We start from the raw sequence: 17,773 nt of genomic DNA, 5'->3' as shown, positions 1-17,773 counted from the left end.
ATGTAAAAGCTTCTCACTGTTTTTTGTTTCTGTCTTCTGAATTTTTTTTTGTGCAAGAACAGTATCATCAATGAGCGTTGCAAATGACCTCCTGACACCTTGGCTAAATTGAGTTCAGTTTGCTTTATTTCCACAAAGCAGTTTAATGTAACCACAACTCTGCAGCCTATACATCTGTGATTTTAAAATATAAAAAACTAAAAAAACTCGATTTGAAATATGATTTATATTTCAGTGATCGTTATCATCATTATAATTATTATTTTTATATTTTTAATACTTTTTAAGTCTTCATTTGTGTAAGTAATTTTACGCCTACATGTTTAGATGGATTCTTGCCTGGCGGTAAATGGAAAGGTGGTTAATTTATATACATATTAGTTATCCCTATTTTTTAACCAATCGTACAAGTCGAACAAATTGTTATTGCCTGTTAATTGGTTAACCGTCTACATCTTAACAATTTAAGATATAACAAAGTATCAGCTTCAAGTCGCTTGCTAATGTGGAGTTGGATTGTATTCTCTTTCTAATATTAGTTTCCAACTGCATAATGAATAGCATTGCTTGATTGTATGGGATTGCTCTTTTTTCCAAACCTTTAGTCTTCACCATCAACATGTTGTGCAAATGCAAAGAAGCTCTGATTGAACATCTGTGTTAGTTATAAGTTTCTCCTCATTCTTCCAACTTTATTTTTGTTGAATTCATATTGACTAGGAGTTTTAGAGATACACCGATATTAATCTCATATACTCATTGGTACTTGTATCTGTCCACACCTAGTATACTGCCCTCTAAATACACATTCTCTTATCACTTAATTACAGTGTTGATTTTAAAATTTTCCTGACTCCCGGTTGTAATAATTAATGTAATTACATTCTATCAGAGATTTGCTGCATGTGAAACTGCAGAGACCACAAACTTTGTCCATCCAGCTGTATGAAATGGAGTATGCGTCAGCCAGCCCAAAACCGTCACATCAGTAGCATTTTTGATGGGATGCACAGAGGCATCAGCGTGTGCTCAGACCAGAAGCACAGCACTAGCATTGCCTTTAAAATGCACACATGTCCATCCTACCCAGGCTAAATATTCTTTGGTCAGGTAGGGTACCTTGGTACAGTGCAAGCATGTCTTCCTCCATGGTGTCCTCTGCTCTAAAACATATGTTTTCACCTTTTTATATTGTGGAAATCAAATGAATTTTAGCTTGGTCTAGTGTTTTTAAGAAAAAGCCTAAGGAGCCAGGAAGATTTTGTTTGAAATAGGGGTGGGTGATATGTCCAGAAAAATTATCACCATATTTTTTACCCCTATTTACTGCATTCCACATGAATGTTAAACCTCCAGTATTAATTAAAAATAACTTGTTTGTTTACAAGTAAAACCAAAGTACAAATTTCATAATCTTCAGCTGACGTTTGACTCCCCTGAAAGACTTTCTTGTGACGCTCCACACTACAGCTTAGTAGGTGGGGTAATACATCATAAGATGGATTGCCAACTGACAATAAACATCACAAGAAGAAAAAAACTTTCTTGTCTGTGACCGCACTATGGATCAAAACAGGGTCGCAGATCTATTCGGACTGGGAAAGAACATAGCCATGGTTCTCCCATTGAAGATTTTTCGGCAGCTGCCCAAGTGATAGCGTATTTAGAACTGGTGAGGCAAATATAATGAATCTCACTGCTAAAGGCTTCTCATCTGCACTGTGGTATTTTTGTGGTGCGATTAAAGCTTTCACGCGAGTGTAACAGATCCAGCTCGCGCTAATGATCTGCTCTGCTTTCTGGCACACGCAGAACCGGGCTTCCCTCAATATTGCGGCACGCAGACCTTAAAACTGATAAGACCTGTTTAAATTCTAGTGAGACTTTTCTAGATTAAAGCGTTATGGAGGAAATCAAGTCAAACCTCTCAAACAGTAGGCAGCCCCGACATGCCAAACAGCACTGAGGAGGAAAAGAGCAACACTGCTATCCGCAAATCACCTTTACAAAATTGTTTCACAATTTTACTTAAGTAAAAGTAACTGATATATTATATAAATGTAATAAAATGTGTTTCAGCTAGAAGTTTTTTCATAAATACTATTATAATTTATTATTGTTATATTATAGACTAGCTACATTGACCTAACCATGGTAATAAGGAGCATTTCCTCCTGTGTAATATGTATGTTCTGTTTGAAATTAGGAAAAAAAAAAAACAGGATCATGATGGGTTCATATAAATAAATATGCTCTTAATTTTTAAAGGGGGAAGAGAAAACTTCCTGTAGCTTTTGTCAAAACAAAAATTATGTAATTGATGCATACCCTTATACTTGAGAACCATGAACAAAACTATGCAAGATAAAAGGAAATGTGACCCAGGATACATTAGATACAGTTAGATACATGGAGTCCCAAAGCAAAACCAGTTGAGAACCACTGTTTTTGAAAGTCATTTAATTCATGTTCATGAGAAGCTTAGGGAGCTGTTCTGTTGACATCTTTCACACATTTAAGCCATGTTCTACCAGTCCATATTGATCAGAGGGCTTACTCAGTTGGAAGACAAATTTAAAAAAGAAAGGTGACAAGTAACTGTTGTGAACTATTGAGCATCTAAAGCATCTCTTTGGTCCAGAGCACATGCCCTTGGTGAAGTATGCTGTTTGGCTGGTCATTTTTTAACTTTTCCATTTCTCATCACCTTGTTCAGCTTGTTTTTTCCATTAAAATTAAGGCTGGGCGATTTGTATTGAATATTCACGATATTATCATGATTTTGCTGGTGATTTAAAGTTTTGTAATATCATTATGATTGTTGTGTGCTTTTTATTTGGCCACTTCATTCCCTAAAGAGTTCTGCATGATTATTAAATAATATCAGTATTGTCATATGTGATCATTAATCCGCAAAAGCTGCAATTTTAATTGAATGAATACATGGTCTGTGTGAACAGGTGACTTTCTGTTTGTGCACTTGGGGATCATGATACACTCTCTTAAGCGGTCTGAGAGCAGTTCCCTTATATAGGAACTCGAGCTGTGTAATCACATTGGGACACACCCTGAGTGTCACGTGGTCTGAAGCCCTTGTACAAACATGCCAATTTATTGGCTGATGGCGCTTAAGCTTCGCCCCTAGGGAGCTATGTCTCAGGCTTCACCCCATCGAGTCAGATTTTCTGTTCTTCAGTGCACAATCTCGTGTGACCCGTGTTGTACCAAAGACTCGGTTCGAAATAAGGATCATTATCATTCTCCCTTTTGAGTGGCAGCACAGGATGGAATTTAGGAAGTGCTTACCTCTGTTTACGTGGTTCATCGTCGGTGAAGATTCCCACAACGTGTATTGCCTGTCTGGGTTTTTGCCACGTTAAAAGGTTCGGATTGCCCACAGTGTGCCCCTGGTTCTGGCGCAGTCGCCAAAAGTAAGCCAAGCGCAATTTGTGGTTACAGGTCGCACTGCAGGCAAAAGCCAAGCATTAATCCCTCTGTCAGCTTGGCAGCAGGTATTTTGAACTGGGTACAATAAACAATAAAGCATGGTTACGTATTTTAATTCAGGGTTTATCCCGACAGACATTTCCATTTGAGAAGCCCCGTTTTTGATTTAGTAATCTATTCATTCTTAGAAAAAGGGGCAATAGAGGATATTCCTCCTCCTCAGAGAGAGCGCGGTTTTTACAGCCGTTATTTTTTTTGATCTCGTGGGTGACGCGTGGGTACTACCTTACTCTGTAACCATGGAAACAGACCCACCATCTGATGTTGGGTGTTCTCTTGGGACAGGTGTGGCACTGCAAATTTATAATGACAGACGCCTCCAAGGTTTTGGGCACTGTATACGAGCGTCGTCCAGCCTACAGGGTTTGGACAGGTCAGCAGCAATATTGGCACATAAACTGTCTGGGATGTTCACGGTGCTGCTGGCATTAAAATTTAAAAATTTGCACCAGGTTGTTCAAGGGTGGTGTTAAGTCCTCGCTTGGGCTGTTTGCCCAAGGTTGTTTCTACACACAGACTATTCATTTTCAGGCTTTCTATCCTCCACCATTTAAGTCAGAGAAGAATAAAAGCTTGCATATGCTTTGCCCAGTTCGGCCGCTGCAAGTTTATTTTAACATACCAGCAGAGGTGGAATTCAGAGCAGTTGTTTGTGTGCTTTGGGTGCCGCAATGGATGTTTTGTTGTCTCATTGGCTAGTTGATGCAAATTCAAGAGATTACAGAGTGCACTGTTTACCTTTGCCTTCAGGTATTCAAGCTCATTCTATGAGGAGCATGGCACTCTCATGGACTTTGGCTAGAGGTGCATCCATGGAGGACATTTGAATGGTGACAGGATTGTCGTCTCTGCCTACAGTTTGTTAGATTATATAATCTGGACGAGGGTTTGACTCCTTCCCAGGTTCTCTCTGTTGGAACAGGAATAAACTCATAATTCCCTCCATTTTATCCAGATGCTTTAGCTTGCTTGTGCGCTGCTATATGCTTGCCACACAGGCGTAGACAGTTGGCAGCTACTGTTCACATGGCGTGAATGTATATCGTTCCCAGTAAGGCTGCACGATTTGGATTAATTTGAAAAAGATTGCGATTTGAACTGCGATTTATAATGGTAATGTTTTCCACATGTTCAACTGCAAAAAGGCTACTGGGGTTTTCACATTTGAGCCCTCTTAAAAAGAACCAAACTTAGACCTTTTTTCAGTTCACTCACAAACAAATAAATATATGAACAGTGAAACAAATCTTCATATTCAAATGTTACCATACACTGTGTACCTGTTTTTGTCCATTTTGTGACGGGATCTCAGCCCACTAATCATCATCATTAGTTTTTGAAACAGTCACCTTGAATATCAGGGATGCTCAAATCGGGATTTTAACATCCGATACAGATCTCCAATTCTCTATTCATCTCATCAATCGATGCTGATCATTTAACTTTTTATCAGAAGCTCTGTCAAAACTGGTTGTATATAAGCTTTCTTCTCAATGTCACTGTTAACAAAATTTCCCTGTCAGTAAAACCATAGTTGTTGCCTAGTTTTTGCTGTCAGTCAATAAATCAGTATACACAAAATATAATTTTAAAATATAAATGTTACTCTTTATTCTAGGCCTTAAAAAGTAGTAGGCTTATACAAACTATTCTTTACTATATATATATATATATATATATATATATATATATAAGATAGTCATAAAGAATGAGGCTTAATGTCAAACTGAAGTTGAACTGATAACCCATTGGTGTAATTAAATTTAAAGTGAAAATTTGTATTAGTTTGTCACCATTTTATTTAATTATTTTTATTCATTATTTTATTATATTTAATTTAGCAATGCATTATATTATAGTAACAAAATATTTTATATAGATTTATTATATGTATATTCCTTCCTTTTTCATTTTGTTGGATGTTGGTAATATTAGTTCCGCTTTCACTTGTTTCGGCGGGGAGTGTAATAAGGGCGACACGCTCTCTCATGAGGTAAACAAATGACAGGAGAATGAAGAGATGTTTCTGGACTCTACAGGTGTTACTGTTAATGCTGTTTGCTAAGTAACCATTTAATAAAGATGTTTGAATTATACCCCATCTTGTATTCTGCGATATTATTATGATACTTGCGGACACTGAAATGCTGCTACCGCAGATAATAATGAAAAATGCTTCACCTAGGATGCGCCAGTTTAGTGTAAATAAAGTGTTTAGTGCATGTAAGCAAACGGAACGGAACTCGGAGCACTTTGATACTGTAAGCTTGAGAGGGAGTTGTGGAGCTCAGAACTGCTCTAAAAACACAGTAACAATGCACTAATTTAATATAGACCGGACAAAGCAGCGCAAATAAACTTTGAAGGGAGCAGACTATTTATTTATTTATTTAAATCGCAGCCTTATTAGATTAGATTAGATTCAACTTTATTGTCATTGTGCAGAGTACAAGTACAAAGACAACGAAATGCAGCAATTTAATAATCGCACAAGGTCATATCGCGGTTTCGATTTTATTTTGATTAATTGTGCAGCCCTAGTTCCCAGTGTGATTACGCACCTCGAGGTCCTATGAAATGGAACATCTCGGTTACGTGGAGCTGAACTCTGGTTCCCTGAGTGGGAACGAGACACCATGTAAGCTGGCCATACTCGCTGCTGCATAGGCTTGTGCCTTCATGCAGGAAAAACTGATTTGATGGCTCAAAGTGAGTGCCTTTTATGGAGCTTGTGACGTAAGCACCATCAGCCATTAAATTGCCTTGATTGTGACATTCAGGGTGTCCCAATGCGATTATGCAGCATCTCGTTCCCACTCAGGGAACCAAGGTTACACTCCACGTAACCGAGACATTTGCATGCGTTGTGAAAGCAAAGTTAACACATTCATCCAATTCCAAACATTTGTAACAGCTGCAAGTTATTATACAAATCTAAAAATGGGACATGGTATCACAGATGAGGCGGTGACAGTATTTTACCAGATTTGTATTGAGCAACACATCATAAAATAAGCAAACTCCCAAATACACACTCAACTTCACGTTTTCTGCCAAAAAAAAAGCTCCAGGTGAAGTAAATGCAACAAAAATATATAATTATTGTACAAAACAAATATAATCCTCCATAATAATAATAATAATAATAATAATAATAATAATAATAATAATAATGATTCAGTATTATATTGTATCATAATAAAATTAATATGAGCTCCAAAAAGTGTGTGAACTCTTAGTTTCTGCACATTCTATTCACAAATGTTTTAGTAAAAATATATGTATGTGAATTTTGCGTTTTGTTTCTGTATTGTTGTATTGGTACATCTAAATGAATATGATTAAATATCATTCTTCCTTGTGTTCATTTACTGATAGACTGTGGAAAACATGCCTTCATAATTTATTTTTATTTTTATTTTGTGCATTAAACATTTTGAGTATTCTTGAGGCTGCAATGGCTGTTTGTTTGAAATTATGGTTCCTCTGATTAAAAAACAAACAAACAATTTTAATGCCATTTAAGAACATATAGCTTACTTAATTATTGAGATATATATTAAATATCATCAGTAAGCTGAAAAATATCAAGATTTTTGCAGCTATATCACCTAGCCCTAATTAAAATGCATTCTCGGGTGGTGGATAAGGGAGATGAAGAGCAAAATAAACCGCGGAGTGAAAGGCGTCATGCAAGTTGACCAAACAGGTGTTGTCACCTGCTTTGTTTCTCTACAGGAGTTGTGGCTGTAGAAATGGCTGCAGTATTAGATCATTAGGCCCGGGTCTGCTGTTCAAGTCATATTTCTGCTTTACACACCCTGCGGGAGGTCACACTCTCGCTGGTGCTTTGTCGTTTGTGAAAGAGAGTTCACGGAATGGCAGCCAGCTGCTGAGGAGTTGAAGATAAACCTCCTAATGGCAAATGGAGGGTCGTCACCTAGTTGACATTTGTGTTCTGCAACATGCCAGAAGGGTCCGTGTGTACAGCAGTTTTGAAAGCTGGAATCCAAGGCATCCAAATTTAGTCTAATAAAATTAACTGTAATTCTTTGAAACTTTGCAGGCTTGGCAGCAAATGTGGTCGCTACATAGTCACATTGAAAGCAACTTCAAATCGTTTGCCAATTAGCATGTAGTTACTGTTGTGTGATTTCAAGGAGATTAGAAGTGTCAGTTTTTTTATTATTATTATTCAGATATGCCTTAATTACATTTAGGGTGTTGTATCCTTCCTGAATATTTCAATTCAATCCTTATAAGCTATATTTTTCCTCTGATGTCTCTCATGGCAGTGAAAGTATGCAAAATGTTTATTCTTTATATGAAGTGTTTATTCAGGATCCACAGTTCTTATATGATAAATGTCAAATGTAAGCCCACTCATCACAAATAATATAAACAAAAAAGTCTCTTCATCACCCTCTACTCCTAAGTCAACAGTAGTGTATTTAAGGACTGATAGGAGGGTACCAATCGTTCGAATATTAAGAGATGGACTCCATCCTTACCAGGGCTAAAGACTAAAAAAATGACTATGTTTTAGTTGCCACATCATAGAATTGCTTGATTTAGATTGTTGTTTAAAAACAAGATAGAAAGCCAAAGAAAAGACCTCTAGTAGTAGTAGTAGTCGTAGTCGTAGTAGTAGTCGTAGTAGTAGTAGTCCTTTATTGTCACATAGTCACAAGTACCAGTGAAATTGGCCATCGACCTGTCCATACAAACATACATATGACAAGGGGATGGCTCATTATTCAGGTGTTTAATATATATACTATATAGTTGAGTGCACAAATTTGATTTCCCCTTTTGTCTCAAAAGTTTTCAAACCCCTTTCAGAATTTATAATAATATCAGATTAAATGTGTATATATATATATATTGTTTATTTTACTCTTTCAGAATCTACATAACAGATATTTACATAAAGTATAATATGCATATAGTAGTGTGTTGCCTTCTTGAGAATCAGTGAATGTTTTCACCTTGTGTAATAGTTGTGTATGATTCCCTCAATGGTCCAAAGTATCAAAAGCTGGATCTCACACATTGGTACTTTTATTCACCAAAGTGGCATTCAACTGATCACAATGTATAGTCAGGACATTAATAACATGAAAAATTACTATTACAATTTTGAAAAGCTAAAATTGGTACTTTTATTCACCAAAGTGGCATTCAACTGATCACAATGTATAGTCAGGACATTAATAACATGAAAAATTACTATTACAATTTTGAAAAGAAATGACCCCGTGCAGCAATGACAACTTTGCAGATCCTTGCCATTCTAGCTGTCAGTTTGTCAATCAAGATTTGTCCAGTGACATTTCACCCCACGCTTCCTGTAGCACTTGCCATAGATGTGGGGTGTCTTGTCGGGCAGTTCTCACGCACCTTAAAACCTTACTAGCTGTTCCCACAAAAGCTCAATGGGGTTAAGATCCATAACACTCTTTTTCATTTATCTGTTGTCCAATGTCTGTTTCTTTGTCTTCTCTAACCTTTTCTATTTGTTTTTCTGTTTCAAAAGTAGCTTTTTCTTTGCAATTCTTCCCAGAAGGCCTGCACCCCTGAATCTTCTCTTACATGAAACTGGTGTTGAGCAGGTAGAATTCAATGAAGCTGTCAGCTGAGGCGTCTATTTCTCAAACTAGAGTCTGATGTACTTATCCTCTTGTTTAATTGTACTTCTGACCTTCCACATCTTTCTGTCTGTTTGAAGACTGTAGTGTACACCTTTTGTATGAAATCTTTTGAAACAATTGTATAGCCTTCATTCCATAAAACAATGATTGAATGACAAGTATCTAGGGAAAGCAGTTTCTTTTTTTTTTTGTGCCATTTTTGACCTAATATTGACCTTAAGACATGCCAGTCTATTGCATATTGTGTTTGAGTTATTGCATAACTCAAAAACAAGACGAATACAATGTTAAGCTTCATTTAATGAACCAAATAGCTTTCAACTATGTTTGAAATAATGGCAAGTGATTTTCTAGTACCAAATTATAATTTTAGCATGATTACTCAAGGATAAGGTGTTGGAGTGATGGCTTCTGGAAATGGATGACTTTTTTAAAATGGTGATGGTGCTGTTTTTTTACATCTGTAATGTCCTGACTATACTTTGATCAGTTGAATACTACTTTGGTGAAGTACCAATTTCCTTCCGAAACAGCAAAATCTGTACTTTATTCCAAATTTGTGTGCATGCGTGCGTGTACATATATATTATACGCACACTGATCAGCCACAACATTAAAACCACCTACCTAATATTGTGTAAGTCCCCTTCGTGCCAACAAAACAGCACCAACCCGCATCTCAGAATAGCATTCTGTGATGCTATTCTTCTCACCACAATTGTACGGAGCGGTTATCTAAGTTACCATAGACTTTGTCATTTTGAACCAGTCTGACCATTCTTTTTTGACCTCACATCAACAAGGCATTTCCGTCCACAGAACTGCCCCTCACTGGATGTGTTTTTTTTTGTTTGTTTTGTTTTTTTTGGCACCAGAATGGGGAGAATTTTATCTCAGTGATTTGGACTGTGGCATGATTGTTGCTAAAAATATTTTTAGGTGTTTTCATACCTCGAATAATGCAAAGAAAACAAGTTCATATTCACTCTTAACCAACACAATACTAATGTTTTAACATGGGAAGTTCCTTGCTGAAGCCCCTCAGCAGATCATCAACGATCCTCCACCTTGTCGTCTAATGGTTTGATGACCATTAATAAAAAATCTTAGACTTTCTTTGCTGTGACTAGATGGCCCAGACACAAAGACTACGAGAGTGGAACATTTTATGAAATCCCAGATGCTGTTTATTGTGTTACTCCAATCCCAATCAATAATAACCAGGGGAGGAGAAAAAAGATTTTGTACATAACACAGAACCTTTAATTATAAACAAGATACACATTTTACTACTATTTTGAAATGTTTGCTTCCAGTTGTGAACACTCTGGCGAATTCAAACTGCTAACCTGAGCTCCTGAGTTCAAACTAAAAGACCTGCTTTTGTTAATGAATCGAGATATACAAATGCAGGTATCACCTGACCTCCTCACTCACGTGCTCTTGACAAGCACAGCCACTGTTGTTTTGTCCACATTCGTCTCCTGTTATTTAGTGGCGAGCTTCTAGCACTTCCTTGTGACCGCAGCGGCTCAACTGTAAATGTTGCCCACTTGGTGACCCACTAATTGGTGCAAATAATTCTAGGAGCATGCCCATACTGTGCATTTGAAAAATCAGGCCACGTGAGTTCAGTGCTCAGACACTTTGCTGATGATGAAATTTGCGTCTCACATCCTGTACGCAGACGCCTAGCATTCGATTCTCACCAAAGTATACTTTGTGCTTTAAGACCACAAAACTGCAATTATGATTTAATACAGTCTTTAAAAATCAAAGCCAAATACTTTCCCCATAGACGCCAACAGAAGAGAACAATATCCTGAAGCTTGCGTCCAGACATGAACCATTGCGTTCATAGGAACTCACTCTGTATGACCCTATGCCAAACCCATTCAATGCAGCTTTAACTAGGTTACTGCATCAACTCCTTAAATTTAAGGGCAAAATAACTGATTCTAAATATATAAAATAACCAAACAAATACTTCTTAGTATAAAAAGACTTGGTTTCCATTTGATGGTTAAAGCTGCCTTTGTCCATTTATGAGTTTTTATTCATCAAGGTGGGCGCACACACACCTTAGTGATGGTGTAGCAGCCATTTTGAGGTCTCCGCATCAGATGCCGCAAACAGGAAAGGCTTAATCTAGCCAATTGAGCGTGTGGGTGATCAGAGGGGCTGCTTGCGAACAGGCAGAATTGGGAGATGGGCCAGACTCAGAGGGTGGGGGAGGGGGTAGGGGTGTCAGAGTAAAGATGGGTGCAAACCCCTGCTCTTTCACGAAAAGTGCTGTGCCTTAGGATGAATTGCAGGACAAACTTTAAGAGGATACATCACTACTCTTGCATGAAGTCAGAGCATTCAGATATTGTGTGTGTGTGTGTGTGTGTGTGTGTCAAGGCACCTTCTACCTCTCTTATGGCAGAGGATGCAATGCCACCAGCGCATTGGTCTGGGAGGTGGGGCAACGGGTTACGTCAGCCAAATGAATTGTCATGATGCAGATCATGCGTGAAATGAGCTGCAGATTCAATTGTGCAGTCACAAACAGCCATATTATTATCATTCTCTTAGCCGGCCTGTTTTAAATGCACTTTTAGAATCAGTTTTTTTTTTGTAGTGGGACAAGAGGCTTTGATTGTGTGTTTGTGTGTGTACGGGTTCAGGGGGCTTCAGGATGTGATGGTGTTTGTAGTGGGGGCAGATGGAGGAGGACATTTTTGTGCTCACAGTGAACTGATCGACAGGCAGCAGTGGCGTGTGCATAAAGAAAATGGTGTGCTGGTGGGGGATGGGCAGAGGGGAATTAAGGGTTGGCATTATGACAGGGTAGCGTGTCAGGAGAGTGCTGTCTTTTTTCTTCCATTTCATTTTTTCCAACTCAGTTTTAGCCTATTTATCTTCCGTCCACCCTAACCCCCAACTCTGCCCACCCACCCTCCAAAGATGAACTTGTACATTACAATCTATTAAAAAAAGGATGAAAAGTCATACGTACCTTTTTAAGGGGCCCCCAGAATGTAAGTGCTTGTGTTTATTTTTACAACGCAGGGAGGAAAAAAAGGAATACTTTTTTTGGAAGGGGGGGAGGGGTGGAGAGCAAGAAGGGAGGGGTCAGTTTTCACTCTCAGCTTTGTGGTGTGTGGCACAGCTGTATTAGAATGGCGGGTCTGAAGGGCACAAAGTGAGTCTTGTGTCCGTATGGCCCACAAAACCATGCTCAGAGATTGTTCCTTTTCTTTTCACGTTTGTAGGCCTGTTACAGACCTAGCAAAGAAACTCTGAAGTACCTCAATTCAACGACAATCAAGTACAGTGTAAGTTTGAATAGCACAAAATAGAGAAAGGGTATATACATAAAATTGTGATTTTGCACTTTTTCCACTGGAAAGTTTGCTTTTTAAAAAAAATGTTTTTTAAGTTGTTTATGCTGATGACATCCTGGGTGAGATTAATTAATCTCATTCGAAGTCAAGTGAGCTCTTTCCATTCTCCAATCCAGTGACGATCCATTGCAGTTCAATTTGAATGCAACAAAAGAGTGATATATAAAATGCTGATTACACTTTTTGACTGAAATTTGTTTTTTGGAGGGGTGGTTTGTGGGGGAAGGGTTGGTCCTGGGTGAGATTTTCTGAAGTTGAGCATTATCTATCCACCGTGGCTATTTCCTTTTTCTGTCTCACCATTTTGTTCTCCCTCTATCTCTGTATTTTTGTTTCTCGCTCTTTTTCTTTTCATCTCTGAGCTGCTGCTTTGGCTGGCGTAGTGCCCAAAGCAGTGAGTCTGTCGTTGAATGCGCGTGTGCTGGTTTATGGGGAGGGGGGGGTGGCTGGGTGTGTGCATCGATATGCAAAAGGAGGAGTGGGCTGAGTAAAGAGAGTCTGGTTTTTGTAGCAGCTGACTGAAACAGTCATTATATTATGTAAAGAGAGACAAGGGAAGTGGGGGGGGGGGTTCAGACTGACGTGCACTGCACTGACGCTCTGATTGGCTGGCTGGTGCCATTGTTGGTTAGGTGTATGCTTGTGCATTGATTGCTCACACACTCCGGAACTCTTCTTCTTAACTGTCTCAGTCACTTGCTCTTTTTTTTTTTTTTTTTTCTCACTTGCTCTTTACCATTTTTTTTTCTCCCTTTTTTTTTTTTTTTTTTTTTTTTACCGCAAACATTCTAGCTATTGTGCAAGGTGGTTGGGTGATGGCATGACATTATATATCATTATGATGCTTTATGCCTTCTCTTCTGAAATGCTTGTCGCTGTTCTCAGATTAAAGTGTGCTCTGAGAATATGTGGCCACCTCTTAAATGCAATATTTTAATAGGTTTGTTTTGAAGAGTTTTTCCAAGAGAGATAACTAGAGCTGATTCCAAAACTTTGTGAGCTGCCTCATTGTCTACTACCTATGCAGGCAGCAACATATTCAAGCTTTAGAAAATGAATAGATGGATGGATGATGTTCAGAAACTGATAAAGGAGTTTACAAATGAAAACTGATTAGTGTGGATATGGCCATGCCATGTATACACTTATGCGTTTTTGTTTGAAAATGCATTGATTTTGATACGTTTATGTCTTTCGTCCACACTAAAGCAGCATTTTATTCTCCTGAAAATGGAGTATTATTAAGACACTCTCCATTACACAAATGCTTTGGAAAACTATTACAATTTTCTAAACTATGATATTTTCAAATGAAAACATTAGTGTGGATTTGTCCTAAGATAACATCCTAACAGTCATGGAACCTCATAAGCATCTGAGTTAGAACACTGTAGATGGGCAAGAACTTCAATACGGAGCGCTATTTGTGAGGAATGTGGAGTCTAGACTAGCAAATGATTTCAAGAGCTGACGTTAGCATGTTGCTAAGCTAACTACGCAATACTCTAATATGCAAAAAATATGGGAAATATTGGGTACAACTTTTTATTACTAAATTGTTTTTATATGTACTTTAGTATTGAATGAAATGAAAGTTTATAATCTACATTTCTCAAAAAATAATCATCTCAATGCATTTTTAGATTGTCTTCTCTACGAAGGATGTTTTTTTTAGGAGGCAGCATAATCAAGATTCCTACCTTTTGGAACATCCTTTTGATTGGGAGCACATCTATGATGTCTTAATGCTGCCTCCATAGGCAGCTCTACAGATGTTTTTGTGCTCATTTGACTGAGGTGGATCTCCTAAATTAAATGTTGCTGTAAGATTATAAGTAAGATTAAACCATGTCAGAATATAGTTAAGTGTGAACAAGGGTGAATTATGAAATGATGACACGAGACATAATGGGATGATAGAGAGATGAAGCAGTCATCAGGGGACCAATTACACCTCAATTTAATTTGTAATTGGGAATGTCCTTACAATTAAGTTTTTTTTTAATTATTTTTTTTAAGATCAGTCACTTGTGGGTCTCGAAAGCTTAATTGGGTTTAGGAATAACTACAGTACTGCATGTTTTATATAAACTACATCTGAACATGACTGAAGTTCACTCAGGTGTAATTTTGGTATATAGTACTTGGATTTGTGAGGTTGTTCTTGTAACTTCTTTACAAGATTGGACTCCTTCACAGGTCGTGTCTTTGACACGTTTGACCTCGATGGTCTTGAAGCTGTTCAAATGCAATATTTTGGTCTCAGCTTTGAGCTGAATATTGAGCGGGATACTGAAAATGTTTTGCTGAATACTAAAATAACTTGTAATGTTGCTTGTTAGAATGACAGAAATAAAGACAGTGAAGACTCACTGATATCACTACATCAGAACAGTCCAAATGACAACAAATGCTTTGAGTTCTTTGTCTTGGTTCACAGAGGTTTTAGTCTTACTCCAACCAAAAATGTGGAGGTGCCATCTGTCCAGTTTGTGAATACAGATTTAGCTTACCCAGAATCTCGCACCCATTTCAAATGCCTTCCTTCTTAATATCAGGGCTTGACAAGGTCACAATGGCTGCCCTACAAAATACTGTACTATGTTAGCCATGATTAGACACATCTTAATGAGAAAGAGCTCAGCTGTTCAGGAGCTGGAACTGAAATTATTTAAGTCTTAAAACTAGTGGTCGACCAATACATTGGCAATATAATCTGCCGATATTCTGACTTTTTTCATTGTCGCATCGGCCGATACATTTTCCCCTTTGGCCGATTGTTTCTTTAGTATGCCGAGAATCGCCTGCTTGCATGTGATGCGACTGAGACATGTAAACGACCAGTCATGTTTTGTTTTGTTCCATCGTGTTACTACAATAATAGATCGATGTGCAACACAATCTCATTTAAACGAGCCGCAGCAGACGCGTTTGAGCTCATAATGTTAAAGTGCTCGCATGTTTCATTCTCCCTCTCTGTCCTCAACAGTTCCCTGTAACTTTTAACTGTCTTTGTCTAATGATAAAAAGGCAAATATCAATCAAACTAATATAAATCTTCCTCTGATACACGTATTCTAACAGTCTCTCCTCAACAGTTCTCTGTCACTTTTCTAATAATAAAAGGCAAATATAAATAAAGCTTCTAATATATACCGTCTTCAAATATGCAGATATTTAGTTTAAACGGATGTAATTCATTAACCTCACGAAAATCCAGCGTTTTCTTCCTGTCGAGCGCTCATCTAATGTCTTCTCTGAAGTGCATATTATATTGGCAAGAATCTAAACTCAAAGATCGGGATCAAAAGACGACAATCCAAGCAGGTGATCCAGGTCATTTAAACTGTCAGGAGATTGCTGCTGATCGCGCTGGATATGTACGAGTGTGTGAGTGCAACCAATGTCTTTTTAGGAAGTCAGTCCACTGTTGGACATGTTTTGAATGCTCTTGGGAGGCTATTTCCAGTCATGAAAGCTCCTATCTACTTGAATGGAGAAAGGCATTTTTGTCCAAATTAGTTGGTCAAGATTATGATCAATTTCAAGTCAATATTTTAAGTCAGCAGTAAAATCTGACAAAACTGGTATCATAAATGGTGCTTTTTTTAAAACTCTGATTATACAAAATTTTCCCAGCTTTTATAGCTAATGTGCATGCACGTTCTCAAGTTGATTGACAGGCGATATCTAAAAGGTGACTGGCTCTTTTACATGTAAGGCGGGGCTTCCTATCTACATCTGTTGGCTACAGTTGGGCGTAATTTTTCCCATTCATTTTAATAGAAGTGGCCCATCTCTGCTAAACAGTCTCTGGTGCAAATTCAAGGTAAAAGCGATTCACGTGTGCTGTAAGTAAATGTCTTATTCACTATGCACTGTATGTACAATTGGTTTGATTCTGTATTTTTTTTAGAAAATGCAATTCCTAACGTGGACATGCCGTCTATGGTTGCTGGACAACTGTGTGTACTGTTATGTCCTTCCTAATATAATAACAATTTCTTCATGTTAAAAGTTTGATGAATTTAATAAATGACTAAAATGTCATTACTAAACAGAAATCAGAAGTAACTCCTATCTACAATTGAAAACATTTTTTTTTTTTTAGATGTTTAAATTTTGTTTTTAAGTTTTGTGTAAATATAGTGCAAAATAAGAATTTAGAATTTTTTTAGCAATTTTGTGTTTGTTATTTTCTATATTAAATTGTGTTATATTGCCATTGTATCGGCCACCCTGCTCTCTGGATATTGTCATCGGCCATTAAAATACCCATATCGGTCGACCACTAAAATTCTACCCCTTCCACAAAATGTGTTTTGACTTCGTATATGTTGATTTTGTTGGTGTTTGTGTGATTACTGCACTCTAAGGGTCTTGTATCAAGACTTTTCTCCTGACCGATACATGCGTCCACACACATTTGATCCCAGCTTCTGTCCAGTGCATCACATTAAACACAGACTCCCTTGCTTGCAGATACACTAGAATCAAGTTATGACCTCCCATGGCAAATTTTTTAATTCTGCATGACCTCAAACAGAGAGGGGTGCACAGAGGTGTCCAAGGCTATCAACTATGAACATTCAAAATGTTCCTTCTTCCAAAAGTGAGATTCAGCATTTATTTTATTTATTGTCTGCTCTGCTTCAGATAGGGCTCATCAGTGTGATGGTGTAATAATTTGATGGCTCCGCCAATGTGATTTGATGCTGAATTAAAAAACAATGTTCAAATACAATAGTGCCGGACTTTATTACAAAAATAAACATTAATGACCATGAAAATGTATTGTACTTTTTTAAATGAAATAACTAATATTTTAATTTTAAGTCAGCTGATTTTTAAATTGACATTGTTTCCTTGGTCCAAATCATGCAACCCTGTATTATAGAAAAAAGTTGTGATACAATATTGATAAAAAAAAATTATGATTTAGCATATTAACTTTTATCGTGTAGCACTAATGACACACATGAGTTTGTTAAAAAGCCTTGGGGCAACATTGTAACACAGTTAACCGTTCATGGTTCATTTTGAGTTGGAAATTGAGTTGAAACGTCCTGGTCAGTGAGATTAATTCAGTTACTGCACCAATGGATGTATGTACGCGTTCTGTATGTTTTGCTTCATAAGAGTAATTTGTTCGGACTACATTGGTCACACTCTGTGTTTCCCTTGGTACTGTATATTCAAAGAACCGGCTATTGAGTTGTTCTGGAA

The 17,773-nt window shown here is 37.6% G+C and overlaps 1 protein-coding gene across 2 annotated transcripts in view; it reads left to right on the top strand.

The window, feature by feature from the left end:
* Positions 1-17,773, top strand: part of LOC127620010 (transcriptional repressor p66-beta-like) — a 70,595-nt gene that overhangs the window by 25,774 nt on the left and 27,048 nt on the right. Inside the window, exon 1 of one of the 2 annotated variants that reach the window (XM_052093066.1) lies at positions 12,363-12,478. The exons of the other annotated variant lie outside the window; for it this stretch is intronic. The gene's annotated coding sequence lies outside the window, so the exon portion shown is untranslated. Of the gene's footprint in view, positions 1-12,362; positions 12,479-17,773 lie in introns of those variants that run through there. 2 annotated transcript variants of the gene reach the window in all.

This window comes from Xyrauchen texanus, chromosome 26, assembly GCF_025860055.1.
Source record: "Xyrauchen texanus isolate HMW12.3.18 chromosome 26, RBS_HiC_50CHRs, whole genome shotgun sequence".
In the NCBI taxonomy this organism is placed as follows: domain Eukaryota; kingdom Metazoa; phylum Chordata; class Actinopteri; order Cypriniformes; family Catostomidae; genus Xyrauchen; species Xyrauchen texanus.
Note: the sequence above shows the minus strand (reverse complement) of the source record. Positions and strands in the feature narration are given on the sequence as shown.